Source organism: Otolemur garnettii, unplaced genomic scaffold, assembly GCF_000181295.1.
Source record: "Otolemur garnettii isolate 467f Iridium unplaced genomic scaffold, OtoGar3 scaffold00015, whole genome shotgun sequence".
Taxonomy (NCBI): domain Eukaryota; kingdom Metazoa; phylum Chordata; class Mammalia; order Primates; family Galagidae; genus Otolemur; species Otolemur garnettii.
Window position 1 is genome coordinate 7,608,896 of NW_003852410.1, and position 23,189 is coordinate 7,632,084.

General features: G+C 39.6%; 1 protein-coding gene across 1 annotated transcript in view; it reads right to left on the bottom strand.

Annotated features, from left to right (window-relative positions):
* LRRN1 (leucine rich repeat neuronal 1) overlaps nucleotides 1-17,629 on the bottom strand; it is a 34,755-nt gene extending 17,126 nt beyond the window's left edge. The window contains exon 1 of the mRNA XM_003785484.3: nucleotides 17,560-17,629. The gene's annotated coding sequence lies outside the window, so the exon portion shown is untranslated. The remainder of the gene's footprint in view (nucleotides 1-17,559) is intronic.
* Between the last annotated feature and the right edge of the window lie 5,560 nt (nucleotides 17,630-23,189).

Below are 23,189 nucleotides of genomic sequence, written 5' to 3' on the forward strand. Positions count from 1 at the left end.
AAATATTTTCATATACATTTTAGAACATTTCTTACATTTTTCTTTGCCAAACTAAAGCTCTGTACTATCTTTCCTTGATTTTTCTTTTTGCTTTTTTCTTTAATGTCAGAAATGTGAAGTGTATGAAGATTTACCCAAAGATTCTTAAATTCTTTATGTAAAACTTATGAAAATTTAAAATATTAAAATGATCCAGTTATATAATAAAATCCACCGTGAATACCTATCAGTAGTCTTCTGCAATTTTCATAATTTTTTTCTTTTTTTCTTAAATTTTTAATCCAGTAGTCATCTTTATGAATTATCTGACATTTTAACTAAAATAAATAAATAAATAAAACATCCAGTGTCCTTAAATGGGAGCTGTTAGCTCTAATCTAGTGCTATTTCTCTGAAGAGTCTGCCTAGAATTTGCCAATTAGAAGACTAAGTAAACACTGTGTAAACTTTAGACTGAGAAAATGTCAAGAACATATCCCTTTTCACATTAAAATGTTCCTTTAGAATTTGAAGACAGATATATGGCAGTGTCTATAGCTTTAGCATAAAGGTTAAAGACAGTAGTGTTCAGGTGAATGACATTATTTGTCCTTTGACTTGAGAGAACTCCAGCAGACTGAATGCTGTCTTTTTTAAAGAAGCAAAATAAAGCCATCTGTCCCTGGACTCTTAAAATAAACTTGGTTTCAAATTCCTTTTCTAAACTATTTTTGTATGTATGTATAACTATTTATTCTAATAAGGACTGAAATAATTTGATTTTATTAACCATTGCACGTCAATGAAGTAAAAGGTGTACCTGCCTGTTCTAACCTTCCCTCTGAAGGGTGGGGGCCACAGTGGGTCTCTGAGGAAGGGGGTCCCAATGGCCAAAGACAAGGATGGGGAGAGAGATACAAAATAAAAACCACAGAAGTTGCTTTACTATATTTTCTTACAATAGTAGGACTGACCAAAAGCTTAACGGGTTTTCCAGCTTGCAGGTGGCAGACAGTGGAGCTTCTCAGCCTCCACAATCATGTTAGCCAGTTCCTGTCATGAAGCTCGCTCTCTCCCTCCCCATCCCTCCATCCTATTGGTTCTCTGAGGTCATGACTAATCCAAGTGGTGTCAGAATTCCCACAGGTAATAGATGAAAGAGCCGAGATTAAACCAGCTCAAGGCCCTTTCCATCTCAATTGTCCTTTTGGACTTCCAAGAATGTACTACACTATTCTCTTAGATACATAGACACTCAGATGAACACTAACTTGTAGAGTAAAACATCGGCTAACTAGAAGATTAGGCTCAAGGAATTTGCAAATTTTATTTTCTGAAGGTTTCCTAGGCAGCTTTCAGTTTTAAACTTTAATATCTACTTTCTTGCTTTTGATAAGGATAGTTATATATTCTTTATTAAGATATTTTTCTTCAAGACCCTGATAATGAACTCATATTGGAATTTATTTTTTAATCTAAAGCCCTGGTTATTTTCTACTAATTTTCCCCTTCCTTCTTAAAGTGGACTCCAGGGGGGAAAATATCTAGTTAATTAGGATTTCTGCTAATCAAGTTTTTAAATTGTTGTGGTAAATTAAAATCAGGTGAAAGCTACCTCCCTGAATTTGAAATAGTTTCTTATTATAGATTCTCCTTGATACCAGTGTGTTCCCATATCTCAGTATGCATTTTGAAACTAATGGTCCAAAACACAAAATGCTCACATGGTGGATGACCTGGACACCATAAATCCGGCAGTGCACATTAGTGGGATGGTCCTTAATTACGCAGTTTAGGCCTTGTGTAATCAAATGGTGGGAAGGAACAGCTGATGACATTAAAATGCCAGCAGGCATAATATTAATAAATCATAGCACATTCTGTAGTTTCTCTTCAATGCATTTATTAAATTAAGAGTAAAAAGAGTAATTTGAATTGAACATCCATATTGTCATTTATAACCATTAAAATATAAAATTAGCTACTGCTATTACAAGATCATGTTTATTACTTTACCTCTTTACCTCCTGGTTTTCTAATAGAAACTGTAGTTATGCTTTGAACTTTAAATATAGAAATTATTTTTTAATGAAGCAAAATAAACTTTCTAATAGAAACTGTAGTTATGCTTTAAACTTAAATATAGAAATCATTTTTTAATGAAGACTGACTAAATAAAAAGGTTATTTCTTAACAAAGTACACTGTAGAATAAATTGCAGTGTAATCCTGTCTATCTAGGATTACCATGCACCTTAGAAGTTTCTGTAGAGTTTTAGGTTTATAGGGACATAATTTAAACTATGGAATGCTCAAATGACTACAAGTTGAGAAAATATTTTTAATGGTGGTTTATTGTTACTTGAAATTATACTTAAATGAGGCTAATAAAAATTGTAATTTGAAAACAACACCCAAAACTAAGAATTATTTTCTTGGAGAATTAAACAACTTTAAGTTGTAAGCTTCAGCAACTTGGCATAAAATCTGAGAAGTAGCTTCTTTCCACTTCAAGGTTTTCAAGTCTCAAAAAATCTAACCAGCACCCATGTTAGCACTCACCTAAAATTTCTGGGCAGAGAAATGTTACCATCAACATGTGTTTGGTAATTAGGGTTTTATACCATTCCAAATGCCCACAGGAGTGACAGGAATGAATTGGTATAATGTACTGAGCAACTGTTCTGCTGTGTAAGGCACTGGGGCAGGGGGAGATAGGGACCTACAGAGCATCCCAAGAGGGGGAATGGTGGGCACAGCAGTGGTATTCTGAGCCAATTGCAAGCATTTCTTTCTCAATCTGAGTTCAGAGACATCATGTTGGTAGCTTAAAACTGGTCATACAAATCGGGGCTTATCTTTTTGGAGAGTAGGCTCTTAAACATTTACCAGCATACCACCAGTATAAAGGAACCACAGCAGCCAACTTGGAATAGGTTCATGGATTAGGAACCATTTTATTTTGAATGGGATTAAAGTTATGCCACAATAGGAATGGCAACTAAACAGAAAGGGAGGGTGGTGTCTAGATGTGGAGGACCTTGAACACTTCACTAAGGAGGTTTCTCTTATTTCTTATCTTTGTTAGAGACCTAGAAGAAACAGATGGTACATTCAAAAGGGAGTGAATAAAGAAAGGTTTTAAAAAGGGACCATTTACAAGATATCTTAATCCATTCCTGTCACCATAAGAGAATACCTGATAATTGGGTTATTTATAAAGAACAGAAATTTATTTTCTCACAGTTCTGGAGGATAGGAAGTCCAAAATGAGGGTGCCAGGAGAATCAGTGTCTGGTGAGGCTGCTTTCTGCTTCCACAATGGTGCCTTCCTACTGTATCATCACATGGTAGAGGGGGCAAAAAGGACAAAGGCTGCATCCTCACATAGCAGAAGAGATAGGAGGACAAAAGGGGCCTAGAGCACTTTCTTCAACTTTTTTTATAAAAGCACTAATCCATTCAAGAAGGCAGAGCCTTCATGGCTTAATGACTTCCCCAAAGGCCCCAGCTCTTAACACCATCACCTCGGGGTTTAAAGTTCTAACATGAGAATTTTGGAGGAACAAATACCTTAAACCATAGCACGAGGGACAGGCAAGTTTAAAGTAAACTCACAATGAATGGTCAAGCATCCCTGAGCTAGCTACTGCAGGAAGCAGAACCCAGCAAGAAACGAGATGATGAGGGACTCATTTATGGATAAAGTCTATACATATCTGATTCCCAGGGTGCACAGCAAAGTGGAGAAGGGTATGGAGTGCAACTGGAAGGGCACTGAGATTATACCAGCACAAATCTCATAGCCGGTGAGGACCACTAAATAAATGCCTTTTCTCAGGAGGATTATGGGATCATTTCCTTAATTCAGAAAGAGTAATCTAGCAGCTGTGTGTAAGACACACTGGAGAGGGAAAATGGCTATGGGAAAACTGATAGAGAAACACAGTAAGCTAAATAAGAGGTAATGAGGTCTGGAATTTGGATGGTAGTGACAGGAACAAAGAAGAAGGGTGATATTTAAGAGACATTAGGGAACTACTACTAGAGAAGCATCTATTAGATATTACAGTTGACTAGATGTGAAGCAAGGCGGGGGGAAGAGTTAAAAATAAGATAGTGATGATGGTTCCCAGAACAGCACAGGAGCGGTCATGAATAAGAGCTCCTTTTGGAAGTGGGATGACTTTCTTTTGAGTGATTAGAGGGTGTGAAGGAAAAGATGGAGTAATTCCATCGGGGTTGCCTCCCTCCTTGGCTAGTGGGCAGGGGCTTCATTGTTTTGCAGAAGGCAATGTCTTTCTTCTTGTTATAATAAATATAAGAACTGGCTTCTGTACAGCCAGTTCATTCTGAATCCTGGAAACCACTGCATTTCTCTTGTTCCTTTAGTGATATTGTGGGTTTCAGGTTGAAAATATCCAACAAGTGTTTAGAAAATAGCACTGGAGTTTGAGAGTTATGGTGGCAGGAAATTTGGAAGTTTTTCTCATAAAGATCTAGCAGAAGACTTAAGATTTCAAGGGGCATAGAGAGAAAAGCAGACTAATAATAAAAGGGTGCAGGGGAGCCAGAGATTTGCTGCTATAAAGCATGTAACGAAGAATAATTTACTGACAAATAACAGACTATATAACTCTACCATCTTTTTGGATATACTATATGGTAATATTATAGTGTCTGAATTTAGTTATAAGTTGATATAAATATGGAACTAAAACAAATTATTTCAGGGGCAAAATGCTAACTCAGTGTTGAAATTATCTCTGTATTATGAGCCACAGTAATTCAGATCAGGCAGAAAAGTAGATCTTTCTACTGAGGACAAATCAATAACAACTGTTAACGGTCATTAGGGGCCTAATGAAATTACTCACCATTTAAATCTCATGGAGGATCTGGTCCACACAACATCAGTCACTTCTTTTCATGTTAACACCAGCCAGATGTGGCTAAGTGTATTTTTACACCATGGAGATCATGAACAAGAACGACATTCCACACATGAATCATTTATTTGTATGCCAAGCAAGAGAGATTTTGAGCTATCCCCAAACTAGCATAAAAATAAATTTACACCTGTGAGCAACACAGGCGATGTGTTAATTAACTCATGTCTTAATCAGAAGTTCATCTATTATACAATAAAAGGAGAATGTATTACAGGAAAGATAAATGCAGTGGAAGCAGAAAATAAAAGGTAAGCTAACTTACCAGACACTATGTCCCACATTCACATAGAGTATATCCTTCTATTTCCACAGATCTATAATGTTACTTTTTTTTTTAACAACAATATTCTGAGATTCAGAGAAGTTAAGTCAACATGCTTAAGGCCACACAGAAATGGAGGAGAGACTTTCTCCCTGGTGTACCCTTTAGCTACTGGAGTTTGGCATATGGTGGTCCACATTTCAGATACTGGCATGCTGCTCAGCCAGCCAAGTCTCAAGACTTGCAATTTCCTTCTCCAGCAATTCAACCTTTCTGTTTTGGTGCCACATCTCTTCTGTATATAACACAACCTCTTCTTGGCTGAACTTTGTATAAGTACTGTCTTCTTTGAATTCCAAGTGTGCTTTATAAGTAAAGGGAAAAGAAGGTCTTGATTTCTTCTACTCTAAGCCATACTGGTTTTGTCTCTGTTCCTCAAACCCACCAAAGTCTTTGCAACCTCTCAACCTTGGCTTACAAAACTCTCCCCTCTCCACACACTTTGCCTGGCTAATTTGTCTTTGTCCTTGTGATTCTGGTTTAAATATCAATTCCTTAGGGAGGTCCTTTCTTAGAAGCCTCCATGTTATTTTCTCCTGGCCTCATGTACGTTTACTTGTATGATAAGAGAATTATTATTTTTACCTCTCATCATATGGCAAGGTCCACATGAGAAGGGAGCATATATCACCTGTTTTGCTCATCACTGTATTCCTAGCTCATAGAAAAAGATCTGCACACGAGTGGTGCTGTCAATACTTATCAAATGATTGAAGTGAATGACTGTCATGTTTTAAGAACTATACCAAGTGCTTTTCCATATATCCTAGTACCGGCCCTAAGGGTAGATACTATTCCTCCATTTTATAGATGAGAACATCGGGGGGTCAATAAATCGAGTCTTTTAACCAAGATTGAGCACAGTTAATATGTGATAGAGTTGAGATTCAAATCCAGCCTCCTCTGCTTTGAATCCCTGTTTTTCTGCACTGTTGTAGAATTTCTACAGATATCACTTTATTTTGTCTTGCCTCTATTCACATATCTCTCCAGTGAGTCTGGAAGCTCATTTGGGACAGAAATAACACCACGTACATTTTCTCTATCCCCTGTGTCATCCTGATAATAGCGCTTGATATTCTACGTGCATTTAATGAATACTTTTTGATTAATAACACTTCCTTGGCAATATCATAAAAGCATTCCCAAATGAGTTCAACTTTCTATAATAACCTCTCTAAAATAGTACCTCAGTAACATCTGAGTATAATATATGAACTACTCATTTTCTACCAAACTAAAGAGACAATAACCTTGTAAAAATTATTTAAAAGAAGCAGTATGGCAAAGTGAAATGTACATATGATATGGAAATCCCTTTCCTCTTTTATTGAGTGAATATTTGCTAAGTGTATTTCCCATGTGCCAAGTGCTTTTATAGATTCAGTTGTATTTTTTCCCCTTAAGAAGCTCTTTGGGCTCGGCGCCTATTGCTCAACCGGCTAAGGCGCCAGCCACGTACACCTAAGGTGGCGGGTTCGAATCCCCAGCCCGGACCCGCCAAACAACAATGACGGCTGCAACCAAAAAATGGCCGGGCGTTGTGGCGGGCGACTGTGGTCCCAGCTACTTGGGAGGCGGAGGCAGGAGACTCGCTTGAGCCCAGGAGTTGGAGGTTGCTGTGAGCTGTAATGCCACGGCACTCTACCCAGGGGGACAGCTTGAGGCTCTGTCTCAAAAAAAAAAAAAAAAAAAAAGAAGCTCTTTGGTAGGTGATGGTATTACAGTGATGTATAATAAATAATCCTGAATTAAGATGACACATGCTATACTTGAAGTGAGGACAAGGAGATATGGGAAAATATGTGACTAACTCAGTCTGGAAGAAAACCAGAGACTACCTATTCCTACACATACTTATTAACTATAAGATACGGGGCACATTCCTTATCTAAGGCTTTCTCCCACATCTTTAGAATGGGGAAAATATTTAACTCCTTGGGTTGGTATGTGCTCCTCTCAGTACGCTTAGAAAATTACATGTAGTAGGCCCATGAGGATAGCCAGGTGACCAGCTGGGTGGTAATGGCTATCCTCAAGAGCTAAGAGTGCAATTACCTGTAAATCTGAATACAAAAATTGGGAAGCACTGATTGTGACGATTAAACAAGACAAAGAATATGAAGTTGCCTAAAATGAGAGAACACATGTAGTATTCTCAACTCTCCCATTCACATGCAAGTGAAAATCTGTTAGGTGAAACCTGGTAAGTGCCATAGAGGCTAAGTCATAGCAACTCTACATGAGTCCAGCAGGGATCTACCTAAGAGGTCATACCTGACTTGGCCTGCCTGGTGACTTTCTCTTGCTTTGTGACTGACCCTGCTTTTAGGAAGACTTGGTTGTACTACACCAATGTTCTAATCTGGTTCCACCCAGGAGCCTTGCTGTTTGGTCAAGACTCAAGATGATGTTATTGTAAGATGATGGTGATACGAAAAATTAATAATAACAATGGCAGCAGTATTGTTTATTGATGCTTAACATTGCTCTGAGAGTTTTACATGCCCCAACAACTATGTGATCACAATGGATACAGTAAGATTAAGATTTTGGGTCTGTTAGTTACAATGTCTTAAATTCAGCTACCCTTTGTGGAATGATAGCTCTGAATCTGATTCTCTCTGGATAGAAAAGGTGAATCTATGAATTATAACTTATGGGCATTATAATATTTTCAGAGAAGAAAGAGAGCAGATACAGAAGAGAATCTAGAAATAAAAAAAGACTCTAATGTATTTATCTGTATGCCAGTTCTTTCAAAGCATGCCAGCTGACTCAAAATTTCTTGCATGTCTAGACAAATATAAAGCTCTCTTGGGTTCTGCCACAACAAGTGACAACCACGTGAACTACTGACTTCATAAAACATCTAATCTGAATCTTCCTAACCCTTAAAATCTCTCCACTTGCCTCTGAATTAGCATCCTCAGAATGCAGACACAATAGCATGCAGAATTGTCAGCTGTCAACATAATACTACTACTTGTAGTCATAGCTACTATTTACAAAGAACTAACTCTGGTCCAAGAACTGTATTAAGGATATCATATGCATGGTCTCATTGAATAATTCCAACGATTCTAAAAGGCGGGTATCATTATTATCTCCATTATGCAGATGAGGATATTGAGGCTCTGTGAAATCACTCTAGATCACAGAACTGAGATGTAGTTTTGAAATTAATTCTTCCTAACCCTCAGACCTGCCTAGTTACCCACTCTTTCCCCTTTCATGGGCTGCATGTCCTTTAACACTATGGCAATGATTAACATGTTGTTCTCAGGCATATCAGAATGATACCTTAAAGCAAAAGAAAATTTGGGAGCAAATCTCAAGTAGTAGTTTTTAACGTTGCTAGCAATTTGATGCTCTTATAAAATACATTCAATAATTTCCATAGGATTCAGCAATCTACTTAGTTCTGCTAAATTCTGTAATTTTTTCAAAATTAATCATTCTCTACTATATTTTCTCTAAAAAGATGCTTTTCAATTTTTAGAAATATTCTAAATTTAGACAATGATGATATAACTTAATATGCAGTGTGATGGCAATGGTTAGACTAAAATCTTTAGGTATACATTTTCATCCATTTAAAATTATTCATCTTAAATATGCTTTAAAAATATGTTCCATTAATAATTCCAATATAATTGTAAAGCATAATTCAACAACGATTGGTCAAATAAAAATAATGAACTAGATTTCAGATTTAAAAGTAGTAAAAATGATATATTTTATATAGGTTTAATATGGAATTATAGGATTTTCCAAGATGGATATGCTATGAGAACTAATCTAGTCTAGTCCTTTTGTTTTATGGTTGCAAATTAAGAGGAAGAAATATAGCCAAGTCTTTAACAGCGCAGGTGTAGAGCCAGACAGACCCAAGTTCAACCCCTGTTCTACCACTGACCAGCAATTGTATCATTCATAGTCAGAGAGGCAGCTCTCAAAAGTGCCTTGCCTGTATGGCAGGAATGCTATGAGGATTCAAATAAAAGACTCTGTCCTCTAGAACATAAGTATAATCATTCATCCATTCACTCCACAAATATTTATCAAGTACGCACTAGGTGTGTGACCTTGGGCAAGTTACTTAATTGCTGTCTGCCCAAGTGTCTTGAGTTGTAAAGTGGGTGTCTATGTTATTGTTGTTGCAAGGATTAAAAGAATTAATGCATATAAGGTAGCTGAGATGGTTTGTAACACATTGGAAAGGCACAATAATATTGAATATCATTATCAGTCTCCTCCTGCTATTACTACTATGGTATGTTAAGAAAAATAGTGGGGTCCAGGGATATAATTTGGGACCCCTACATGATATTTTTCACCCTATTACTATAAAGCATAGGGCTAATCTCTAACTCTATTGCTCAGTCCTGGTAGTGAAGCCATATGGTCTACCCTTCATGCATGAAGAGAATATGCCAATAGCATTTGCCCACATACTTCAGGTTTTCCCTTCAGAGGGCTTTGAGGTGACCTGAGTTTTTTTACCTGGGCTCCTGAGTGAGAAAGGATGAATTTGATAAGTATGTGAGGAGGTTGGCTGTGTCTCTGTAGAACAGTGACACTAACTGGTCCTTTGGGGAGTTGAGCTTTACATGCAGTTCTCATTGCACAAGCCACAGTTAGCTAGAATAATAAGCTGGCAAAATCCAGTCACTGCCGTTCCACTGCCCCTGTGGTTCTATAATGGTCTGATGAATTAATGTAGATTCTGTTAGTGTCTTAGAAATTCTCAAGACATGGCTGAAGTCCTATTAAAGCCTATTCATGATCTTGGAAATCACAGAAGATGAAAAGAATCTTTAATGGTCGTGCAGCTTCTCAGTGTTACGTCTAGTAAAAAAATATTATACTATCCAAGATAACTGAGAGAAGTCAGTACATGTTTAAGACCTTGAGGGAAGAGCTCATTCTGATGTGCAAGTCTTATTTAAAAAACAAATATTGTAAACATAAACTTCTCAGTATGAAATCTGTCCCCCTGTTGTACATGTGCACGCATGTGTGTGCATATGTGAGTATATATATATATGTGTATATACACACACACACACACACACACACACACACACACACACACACACTGGTCATCCTTCTCTGGTAGGAAAACTGAAATGCCCCTGCCAAAGAAAAAATAAAACAAAACAGAAAACTATGCAACAATTATATCTTTTTTAGGCAGAATATCCTCCATTCTTTCCATATGTTCAAAGGTATCTCATTTTTTAACTTTAGCGTCACTGTCCTACAAACCCTTCTTCCCAGCTTGCCACAAGTACTGTTTTAAGCCGCTAAGGTCAGTTGAAGATATATCAGAGAGAGGGCTTGATTAATCCTCAGTGTTTGAGAAATGCAGCTTAAGTTTCCCTGCATGATACTTTTTAATTGATAGACCCCCAGGTCTGTGCTTTCTTTGGCAACCTGAGAGCTACTACCATGCTGAGTCATCTTGTTTCCTGTGCCCACTGGAACAGGCAGAAAAGGCACTGGGCGTGAGAGGGCTGGGAGCCTCAGGTACTTCCCTGCCCCAGTCTTTCAGTAGAGGTATGACCTTAGACAAATTCATCTTGTGCTAAGAAGAGCAGCCTTGCAACCTTTCTTCTTCTACAGACAAACCTCCATGATATATTAAGTGACTTGTCCATGGTCACAGTGAACCTCTCCTGGCTTTTGTCCCTTAGTTACTAGAAAAAAAAGGAGAAACAACAGTAATATCTGGTATCTAAAAATGTGGTAGGTGAAATGACACAAATATTTCAGGATTCTGCAAAGTTTAAAATTCTGAAAGAGGAGGCAGTATTAGCTTTCTTTGTCAACTTTACAGTTTGTGCTGTCCCATGTTTGTTGCTACTGACTTTGTTTCCAGCCTCCTCTCCTGTTTACTCAAGACACACTGAATTCTAATTGAGTCCTACACGGAATTCCAACTCCCACCGTCAGTTTAGAGTTCTCAACAAACTTGAGGAGTCTACCTTCTCTCAAGCAACCATCCAACTCACTTATGTTCAATGAGGTTAGATTGAAATCGTCTCCTGTTGAGCACTTGTGTTCCAGCGAGAGCCTGTTCTGTGAATTAACTTGTATGTTTCTCAAAGCCTTTGCTGACAGCAGATATCTGAATTAAGCCTCCTTCTTCTGTGCTTTTGCAGTCTGCACTCTCCACTGTCACAGTATATACTACATGGCCTTGTCAGTCGCCTTCCTATAACCCCTCCTGAGACTAAAGCTCATTGAGGACAGAGGTAATGTCTGCAAGACCAGTATCCCCAGCACTACCTGGCACTGGGACCAGATAATTCTTTGTTTGGGGGGAACTGTACTGTGCCTTTCAGGATGTTTACTGTCATCTCTGGCTTCTACTCACTAGCTGCTAGTAGCACCCACCCTCAGTTGTCACAACTGACAAAAAGTCTCCAGATATTGCCAAATATACCCTAAGGGACAAAATCATCCTTGGTTGAAATCTTCTATGCAGAATGCCTTTTTCTTACTGGGCAACCAATACATATTTGTAGAAAAATACCTGGATTCACAGAAACAAAATGCTTATGATAGATTCAGTGTACATACTACAGAAAAATCAAACGAACATCTCTTAGTTTTAGTGTCACCCAAAATGGCTAGCATATAGCAGGTGCTCCACATATATTTATTGGGTGAACAAATGTTTGATGATTGTAAACAGCTTCCCATATCCTTGGGGAAAAATTTTCCCTTAAGGAGACCCAGGTGAAGTGGTGGGGAACTGTCAATATTAGGGGGAGAACATAAAAAAGAAAAAAGAAAAAAAATCTCTGAGCTATGAGATTAGGGCCAGAAAATTAAATTGTCTTACAGAAAGGTGGGGACTGTCCCCCAGACTATTAGCTCTCCACATAAGTCTAGCACTTGGGGCAGAAATCAAATTCTTAAACATAACTCTGCCAGGGCTGTGAAGCACCAGGAGGGTTGCAGGACATCTAGAAGGTCAGACATTGAGTCATCAGTGTCATTGCTGGGAACTGAGCCTGTATATTCCTGACTCTCTGTACAGTACTTGATTACATTGATTATTATGGATGCAAATTAAGACTTACTACTATTGTAAAATAACAAAGCAGGCTAATGACATTCTCTATTGCCATTCTAACATTTTTTTCTAAAGGGGAAAATTATAGGCATGAAACCAATTAAGCCACCTTTCTTTGTAAAGCTCTTTTAGTTATCCTAAGTATGATTCTATGTGCTCACTGCTTAACAGTGCAAAGTGTTTTTTTTTTTTTTAATCTCCTAGTCTTACTGAGATGGATGCTAATATTGGTGCTGTCCATTTTTCCCTGTACAAATTGAAAATCACTATGCTAATACATTATCTCACAAAGGGCAGTCATAAATAGGAATAGGAAGAGCAAATATTTTGAAATGAATATTCAGTGGACATCTTCCTGTAGAGGTTAGGCATTGTTGGAAATCTTTGTTTCCAAGATTACCCTTTCCTGGACACAACGGTAGGATGGCTCTCCTCTGGACTGAAATGATGGCTCCAGAAAACAATGGCAGAATAATTTATGTGTCCCCCAAACTTTAAATAGTTGTCTTTTACTCCCAGGTCTACAAAATATCTGCCACAAAAACCTTTCACATAAAAGGATATCATGTCACATGTATATTGTTAATGAAACCATGGCAACCAAAAAATGCCACCAGTGTGTCTGTTTCATACACAAATGAGGGGACAGCTGTGGAGTCCACATGTCTGCCAGTAGTATAATAGATGTGAGCTAAGAGAGCCTGGGTCAGAAAATTACAACTCATTTATATTAATCAGAGCTTTCAAATAACATTCTAACCTCTGAGCTATGAAGAGTGTAAATGGAAGGCAATAAGCCACTATAAAAGCAGTTTGCACTCCACAGATTTTAAAACTAAGTGCCTCAAGCTGACACAGCAGCATCTTTAGAGGATGTTCTGAAGTCAGAACAGACAAGACCTTTGGTGACTATCATTGGCAGTTTAAGTTTAGCTTCTGGGTTTCTCAGGCATGATCAGTTCATTAGGTACCGTGGTTCCATGCAAGTTAAATGTTTATGTTAGTTGTGGTGTTGGCTGGACAACTTCCATAAATCTTGTAGCAACCTCACTGATTATGTGATTATGGTAGTTAGTTCTTCCAGCCCTATTCACCCAACTCTGTTACCTTACAAATGAGGAAACAGCATTGGCAGAATGGAGATATTGATCCAAGATCACCTAGCTATGACTGGATAATAGCATGCTTACCAACCAAACAACTGATAAAATTGCAAATAACTTTTACTTTGGCTAAAGCTCTTGAAACATTCAAAAAGTTAAAAAAAATAGTATATGTAAGCCCGCATATTGTTTCTTAAAGAAAAACCTATAACATAAACATGGTGTATATTTTAATTATTCAATAATACGCTTAACAGACAGGGCGCACATAAAGTCTGAAAATATATATCATATTTCCATGGATCGTAATGCAATGTTAAATCATTTACTATGCATTTGTCTATGTTTTGAGACTGTGAGGCTATACTCTAGTACATCCATTAAGTAGGTGAATGGTAATATGCTAAAACAAGAGGATTTAAAAAGCAAACTTCATTTAAGAAGATTTTTAGAATGAGTGGATCCTTTGGTCACTAAAGTATTAAATTTTACAGATAGAGGTTAAATTTGTTACTATTATATGTACTTTGAGCCCAAGCAAGCAAGGATACATGTTTTTCTGACTTTACATATAATTATAATATCATTTTGCATAAAATATTAATCAAAGCTCTTTTCATGAGTTAAAGATACTTGCATCATTTCCAAAAACATATAATTCCAAAGGATATGATGCCAAAATATGATTCTGAAATGGAATTTGTTTTTCCTCCAAATTGGCTTAGTTCAAAATAAGTGCTCAGCATAATTTTTAAAAATACCATATTTGAGCAACTTCACATTAGCGCTCAAATGAATCATTCAGATAACCATTATCTTGTAGCTTAAAAATAAATTTTAAGAACGCATTGTGAAAGTATAGTAAAAATGACATGCATGTCCTATAATTTACCATATTTTTTTATAACTTATGGTTTATTTAAGGTAGCATAAAAGGCCCACCATTCTAATTACTTATTATTTATAGTCAACACTGGTCTGAGAAGTAGCAATATTTCTTTAGTAGGTGGTGTATTCCCAAGTGTGTTACTGCTTAAGAATATGTAGTAATGGCTCTAGCAGTTGAAGTCAAGAAAGTAGCCTTAGCAGGGTCGAACCAGAAAGATCAATGGTTGAGGGTTTTCCTTGCTTTTTGAGAAGTTCAAATACTAACCAGAGCTTCCTGGGGTTATTTTTCAGGATCATGGTCTGTGGTTGGCTCTGGTCTGAGATATTTTATTTAGCAGAATAATCCTTTTCTAATAATTAAGTACTTTATTGCTTTTATTTACCAAGGAGTAAGCTCTAATCTTTCATTGGATTTGTGAAATAAATATTTCACACAGGCAGGATGATAGCCCCAAGATACGGTTTCCCGAATGTGAGGCTTTAGTCACTTTAAAGTCACAAGGTTTGTCTGAAAAAATACCTAGATGATAAATTTACAACCAAATGGTTTACAGTCTAGTGAAACAATGTCAAGTTTCTTTTGTTATCCCTCAACTCCATCAGGAAGAAAGAATCACAAGTTCGAGTGTCAAATAAGTTTATTACAATTATTTGCTACCTTCTAACTTCTATATAGCCGTAAGACAGAAAACGCAAACTTGACTGTAAAATTTTCTCACTTAAATTTGATTCAATTCATTTTTCTCCTCCTGGGAAAATACTACCTTATGTGTAAAAAGCACTGAACCATCAAAAATAACTTAAGGAAAACATGTAAAATAGCAGACTAACATCTGTTGCCCACCCCTCCCCTCAAACACTGAGCCCTCCAAAACAATGTTGTCTTTTTTTTTTTGGTTGTATTTTAATGTCCCTTTCAGTGAATATATAGAACACAGGAGCAAAGGCTGTTCAGTGAATAGGTCCTTTTTCCCTTCAACAGTGTTTGAGACGGACAAAAGAAGAGGCCACTGGGGCTGGTTTGTCAGTAGGTATAATCGCCAGCCTCACGTGCTGCCCACACTGTCTGCCTTTTGTTCAGCGGTCACACAACACCAGGAGGTGAGCAGTGCAGTGTGGTCAATCAGCTAATGTCAGCCAAGGCAGAAAGGTCCTTGCTTTGGAGTCCTTTGCACCACTGCCTCCCAGTTCGTTGTGTTTGTTTGTTTTATATGGTGACTAGAGATGAGATGGTTTCATCAACTGCAGTTCTGCAAGTTTTGTGACTTAAGAACCAAATGATTTTGATTACAACAGAGAACATACTAATGAGATCTTCATGTCAATGACAACGATCTTCTACCTTATCAAATATATCTGAGGATGAGGAGCAAATGTGAGCAAAAGGTAAAATTAGCAACAACAACCAAAAAACACACACACAAAAGAAAAGAAACTCTAAAAGTTGAGCTTGGATGCAGAAATTACTTCAAGCCACCAGACGTGGATTAAAGTTACTGTATGTTTCCTATAATCATTTTCCTAACCAGCTTAGAATATCTGGCTTGAATGCTGCACAGCCAGGTAAAGAGCAAGCCATACTTTGAGCTTTCAATACAATAGCACTCAAAGAATTTGGCTCTTGAATAAAGGTGTCAGCAAGCCATGGAATTCCCAAACAGAAAAACTCACACTGCGTCTTTATTCTATTTTCTTAAGGTCTATTGTTAACTGAAGACTCCTTGTCTTTTCAAATTCCTTCATGTGAATGGATGAGGCCAGACATCTGCCAGGATCCGCTCACATTTGCATGCAAATCAGAGACTTCAGGACACACATGGCCCTGGAACCAGAAACACTTTTACTCTTGATTTATACTGATCAAAGTACCTTCCTGAACTTTCCACGCCTCTAGACCTAGATTTTAAAAATGAAGTAATGAGCATGTTTGAGTAATATTAATTCTTTAGACTGTTTTGGCAAAGCAAATCGCAAAACAAAACACCAGAAAATCCTACAAGCAAAAGCCCAAATCATCGAATTGGAATTTCATTTTTCATTTATTATCTAGGTCTGGGGATGAAAATACTTACGGTGGGATGGGATTTAGAGAACAGTTCATTTTCCGGACTCTTGGCCATTGCCTGTGTGGTTCAAGTGCCTCATTTACACTCTGGCCATTCATACAGTTATGGTCAAGCACTGTTCTTGGACTTGGGGCTACAGCGGTGAACACAGGGAGACAAGGACCAGTCTCCCGGGGCAGGCGTTACCGCCCAATCTCCCAGTCCCCGTGTCCATGTCAGCTCCCTTGCAACTGTCCCGGGACAGGCTTTCCCACCTGTCCCGGATGCGTGACGGTCCGCAGCTGGACTTTTCCACCCGACTCCATGCCGGGACTCCCTCTACGAGGGGCAGTCGCCGCGGGAACCTAGGAAGTACCGAGTCGGCGGCAGCCCACACCCCTCTCCACGCAGCACAAAGGACAGTGGCTGGCAAACTTTCATGCTCCTGACCCCGGCCGAACTGGGAACGTAGCGCCGCCTCCATTCCTGAAGGGGACCGAGGCTTCCCTGACATTTCCGTACCTCTGGCAAGCCTCCTGAAGCTGCCAACCTTTCTGTGCTCAAAACGTACAGAGTGAGGGTTTTCTCCCTCGCTTAGACTGCCCGATACTTGAGTAGATCCCTAGATTCTTCCTAATGCTTTGACTTCAGTACACCCAATGCTTCGTGAATTACTCCGCTTGCCCCTTTCTCTTACCAAGGGCACCGCCAAGGTATGCTTCCTTTTTTCTCTCGGCATAACCTGCCACCTTGCCTTCCCTTCTCTCAGCCCTCTTTCCAACTCCCTGGGCCCCTCTTCCGCTTCCCCACTTCACATTCCAGCAGTCCTTTCTCCCAATCACCGGGCACCACCCCTCCCACTGGTCCTTCTCTAAAATCCAGCGGGTTCTGCTCCGTCTCTGCCCTTTGCCCATTTTTGTCTAACCTTTCTTGCGAACTATCGCTTTCCCTATTTTTTTCCCCCTCTGTGTGTGGGGGGTGGGGGGAGGACTAGATTCCCGTTTGCAGACTTCGTCATTTTCCCCAATCGCACGAGCCGCGCCCCCTCGTTCCCCTTAGGCCTGTGATCTTATCCCGCGGTTCCCCAGGCCCTCTAAGGGTCCGCCGCGCCACCAAGTTTGCCTCGACTTCCCCTCGCTGTGCCCCACACCTCCCAGCGCAGCCTGGCTCACCAGCGCACTTACCCCGGGGCCCGGCTGGCGGGGGTGTCAGGGTGCGCACGGACCGGGCACCGGCGGCGGCAGCAGCAGGAGCAGGAGGAGAAAGAGGAGGAGAAGAACCGGCTGAGTGGCGCCTCCTTCCCAGCCCGCAGCGCGCACTGGCTCCTCGGGGGACCGCCGGCAGAGCACCAAGACGCGAGGCGAGGCAGCGACACGAGCAAAGCGGCCGCGCGGGGCTGGGCTCAATCCCGCTCTTGGGGGCCGGGGCAGAGGCAGGCAGGATTGGGAAGGAGAGTAGAAGTGGGGTGCAGAGGGCGGGGCAGAGAGCGGCCAGGTCCCGAGGAAGGCTCCGCAAGCGCCTAGGGATGCTGCTGGGCGTTTGCCGCCGCCCGGGCTGACGCCGCCGGCCCCTCTGCCTGCCCGGCGGGCGCTGCAGCCGCGGGCGCACTGGCCTCGCCTAGCTCCCGGCTCGCTGCCGGCGCCCTCGGTGCGCCCCGCTTTGTGCTCCCCGCAGCCCGCGTGCACCTGGTGTAAGCAAAAGCGGTCAGCTGATGGGCTGAGCCCCGATTGGCTGCTCCGCCGTCTCCTCCCCTCCCGTCCGACCCCCTTCCTGGCCTCCCCTTCCCGGCCTCCCGCCTCCCACACCCGCCCTGGCTCAGGCCCGTGCTGGGGCACCATCTGTAGCCCGCCCAACAAAGGCGCAGCGCGGCGGGCCTTGGGCGTCCGGCCCTCGCTGCGCTGCCGCCGCCGCCGCTGCAGGGAGCATCGGCCGCTGCTTTTTGTCTAGGGGACAGCCGACTGCGGCTGAGTTAGGGAGGCAAGGCACACTGCCGCTTAGTAGCAAAAGACAGACCAAAAATCAAACGAAAAACAATGTTAGTGCTTGGAGGCCAGCGGGGCACAATGGGGCTACCTCTCTGCGCAACGCAGAACTCGAGCTTAAGGGCTGAGAAGCAGACAAAATTCAGCCCAGCAGAGAGCCAAGTTTCAGTATGAAATCCGATCCGTGCTCTGAAAATAATGGTGATTCCTTGGGTTGTGTGTAAATGCCTGGGTGGGCAGACGCGTGCAGCTGTGGGACTGGTCAGCTTCCTTGCCGCGGGAAGTAGTATTCTAGCACTTGATGGCGAAGTCACTTTCGATTTAGGGAGGCTGTTAGAAAACATTTCTGAAACTTTGAAATTACAGCTTTCAAATTTATTAGGTGTGAAGGTTGTATTCAAATATGTTGGGGAGGACTGAGAATGGTCTATGTGAAGTGGAGAGTGAGAGAAAGGAGGGAGGGAAGGGTGGGAATGGGTCTTTGGCCACCGCTTGTGAACTGAGCCTCAACTTCAAAGTGGCCAACCCAGAACAAGGCTCAAGAAAAGCCTCCATACTATGTGTTAGGGGAACCTGCTTTATGCTTGAAAACAATTAGTGCCGCAGCAACAATAAAAATAAATAAATGGGACCTGATCAAGTTAAAAAGTTTCTGCACAGCTAAGGACACAATCAAAAGGCAAAGAGACACCTTTCAGTGGGAGAAGATATTTGCATGCTATGACTCGGACAAATGGCTAATAACCAGAATTTGCAAAGAATTCAAATCAACAAAAAAAAAGCAAACAACCCCATTAAAATCCAGGTGAAAAACATGAACAGAATCTTTTCTCATGAGAGGAGATGAATGGCCAAACTCATGAAAAAATGCTTGTCTCTAATTATTAGAGAAATGCAAATCAAAACCACTTTGAGATATCACCCAAGCCTAGTGAGAATGACCCACATCACAAGGCCCCAAAGCAACTGATGCTGGATTGGTGCAAAGGGCACACTCACACTGTGGTAGGACTGCAAACTAGTACAGCCTTTATGGAAAGAAGTATGGAGAGTCCTCCAAGAACTAAAAGTAGACTTTCCATTTGATCCTCAATCCCATTACTTAGGTATTTACTCAAAATAAAAAGAGTCATTTTATTATAAGGACCATTGCATGCAAATGTTTATAGAATCCAATTTGCAAATACAAAGATACAGAAACCATCCAAGTGTCCTTCAACACCTGAATACATTAATAAACTGTGGTATATGCATACCAGAGAATACTGTTCAGCCATAAACAAGATGGAGATTTTGTGTCTTTTGTTACAACTTGGAGGAATTTGGAGAATACTCTCCTAAGTATCACAAGAATGGAAAATTAGGCACCCCATGTCCTCAGTAGTAAGTTGAAACTTTTAGCCTAATAACAATGTGCACACATGAGAGAAAAATTCAATTAAATTCAAGAAGGGGGGAGAGTAGGAGAGGATTTGGTAAGTTCCCACCTAATAGTATAATGTACGAGTAAATGGTGCTTCTCCTGGGTAAAGACCACAACTATAACTGGGGCTTTACAAACACAAAGTGTGTAACCTAATTGTATATATCCTCATATTAATCCAAACTAAATTTTTTAAAAAGAATAAGAAAAGACAATCATTAAGTGCTGAACAACTTTGAGCAGGAGAATGTAGTGATACTTCCTCATGATGTCTGACCTTAGAACTTCTGGGGTATTTGAAAGGATATATTATTAAAGTATCAACTTTTGAATTTTTTGAAGCCACAGGATAAATTCATTAATCGTAATTGTATATTCTTGATCCTGATAGCATTTCTTGCTATCTTGCACAGCTGCCTCATAAGTATTTGATGCTCCTGTATGTTCATGGAACTGTCGCTGGAGAGTCATTAGTATATCTTAGAAGGCTCTAGAGAAAGACAATATTAGGACTCATGTTAGAGGGTCAATGAAGAGAAGAGGAACAAGTAGACTCAAAGGCCCATTGCTGTCTGTAAATGAATAAGATTTAAGAACTTTCAAAGCAAGTTGAGTCTAGAACCTTACCCAAGTTTTATAACATGATTTAGTCTCTTTCCCTCATTTTTTCATTCTGATTATATATGGTATAGAGTTTGTCTGAGAGAAGGAGGAAATACAGAACTTTAATGATCGGGGAAAGGCAAGATGCAGGTTTCTTAAGGAGTCTCTTTTAGGTTTTCCCACCTGCCTTCCTAGGAGTGGAAGAGTAATAGTGCCGTACCCTACAAGGTAGAGCCTCACAGAAGGAAGTCTTGGATGGATAAATGAAGCAATTAATGATGGTGGGGAGTTAGTCCTGGGAGGCAAGATTATTTAACAGCCTCCAGGTTTGGGAAGAGACTTCATGAGAATGGTATGAGTCAGACACCAATGTATGAGCTTTGAGACCAAACCATAGCGCTGCAATTTGTGACCTATGTCCCTGTGGGTGAGTCACTTTATCTCTTTACACCTTATTTTTCTTGGTTCTAAAGTACGGTTTAATAACAATATCTATTCCAAAGGATTACACTGGGTAAGTGAGAGTAAGCCTGTAAAATGCTGAGGGCACTGCTTAGTATATAGTGAGCATTCGACAAATGTAAGCTCTAGGCATTATCAGCCAGGTATTGAAGACTAAAACAAGACGTCAGGTTAGACAGGTGGGATGATGATTCTGCAGAACTGACACATGTGACAGAATATTTTAAAGGCTGTTGCAGCTCCAGTGGAAGAAATGGACTCTGTACTCCTGCCGTTCAATTCATTTCTTTTAAAATCAGCTATCATTTATTTAAACTATAATAATTTCCCTCTTTCCCAAAGCAAAGGTGGGGAAAGAAGTTTTGCCTATTTCTACTTGACCACTCCATTCATCTGGCTCCAGATAGAGGAAGTATTATCATTAGGAAGAAATATATGCATCAGAGATGGGGGGAAGGACTTGACCAGAAGGGTGGGGATTGCTATGAACTGAAAAGGACAAATAAGGCATAGCTCTTCAAAGAGGCTGAAATTTGGTCCAGTTATTGAAAATTTGGTAAATTGCCTAAGTGGTTAATTGGTCCAAATTTTAGAAATTGCCATTTTATAACTGCAAAGGGACTATTTTATTTATTGACTCTTAAAAGCATCGTATCATCAGGATAAGTAAAGAGGAAACACAAGTGAATACACTGGCATAACTAAACCAAGTAATACACACCCTTGTTTCATGCTTCAAGAGCTCCAGTCCATCTGAATTACTCCTAAGTGAGCTTACTCAAAATCCTGGGGTCCTGAGTCTATTAGTTAGTAAAAAGGGACTTTATCTCTGTATTTATTTGTTAGGGCATTGTAGAAGACCTTGAAGGTCCTTGAAGGAGAATGGAAATAGAGAAAGCCCCAGAAGTTCTCGCGATGCCAGGTCTTACTGTCAATATGAAGGGCTCTTGCACCTAGAGTTGACTGCGTTGAGACACTACAAACCCCTCTGGATTCATCCGAAATCCTCTTGAGGTTCTTTACCTTTGGTTTGAAGGAACATTATAATTGGTATTAGCCTAATTGTACTGATCTAGGTGGTAAATAAGGGGAGGAAAAAAGAAAGGTGAAACTTTAGAGGATGATCATATTTGAATAATCTTTAAAAAGAACATCTATCTATATTTTGAGAAGAAAATTATAATTTTCTTATAAAACCACAATTTTCCAATATTAACAGAGAGCTAGTAGTCAATGTTTCTTCCAACCTCTAAACTAATATTATAGTTTTAATATTTAATACTTAGCTTTAACTTCCACCACCAAGCTCTTACAGGTTGATGACTATGCAACTTATAATTATGTGACTGTTATGATCATTGTTAACTTTCATGTCAAACGTGTTATTTCTCTAAAAATTTTTGACAATTGAATGGGTTTACTACACATACATAGTTCCTTTTCTTCCAGTTTTGTATAGCCTGTGAAACCATTCCAACACACACAAAAAGCATTAAAGTAGGATTTTGTAATTAAAATGAGTTCTAGCATTTAAGGCTAATAACTTTATATTGATATGGAACTAAAGTAAAGAATCATCTCAGTTTGTGTGGGATTCTGTGAGCTATAGTCCTTAAGGTCCTCTCAGGAAACCTCCCAGTCTTGGGTAAACCAGGGTGGCTGTTAACTTTAAATAGAGCTAACATTAATAGGTTTGTGGTGCTGCTGCAGTTTTAGTTGAGTTATAGCCTTGCAGATACACCAAATAATGTTTTATGCTAGATGAAGAAAGGATCCTATTCCCACTTGTAGAACTTAATTGCTGCAGAGAACTTGACAATCATCAAATCCACCATCCTTATTTTATAAATAATTAAACTAAGCCCTAGAAAAGCAACTCTCTCAGTCTGTTGACAAAGTCTACACTCACTAGAGACAGGGGCCATGTGGCCAGCTCCTAGCCCAAGACCATATAATATATGCTCAGTAAACATTTTTTGAATGACTTAAATCAATTGATAAATGAATGCCTTTATGTAATTGCATAATATTATATCATAAGCATTTTCTTCATAGCATTAAAAAACCTTTTGAGCTATGATGATAATGGCTGCATAATTCCTGTTAGTGAAAAATAAGGGCTTTATTGATTATTTGCTATAATGTGTTATACATGTAATAAACTTGATAAAAAATTCCATCTTGGTTATTGATCTGTGGATATAAACTACAGTTTGAATTATCAACTTAACATACTCAACTTTTTTTTATTTTTTAGATGGTTTTTTAGTTAAATCATAGCTGTGTACATTAATGCATTCATGGGGTACAGTGTGATGTTTTCATATAAATTTTGAAATACTCT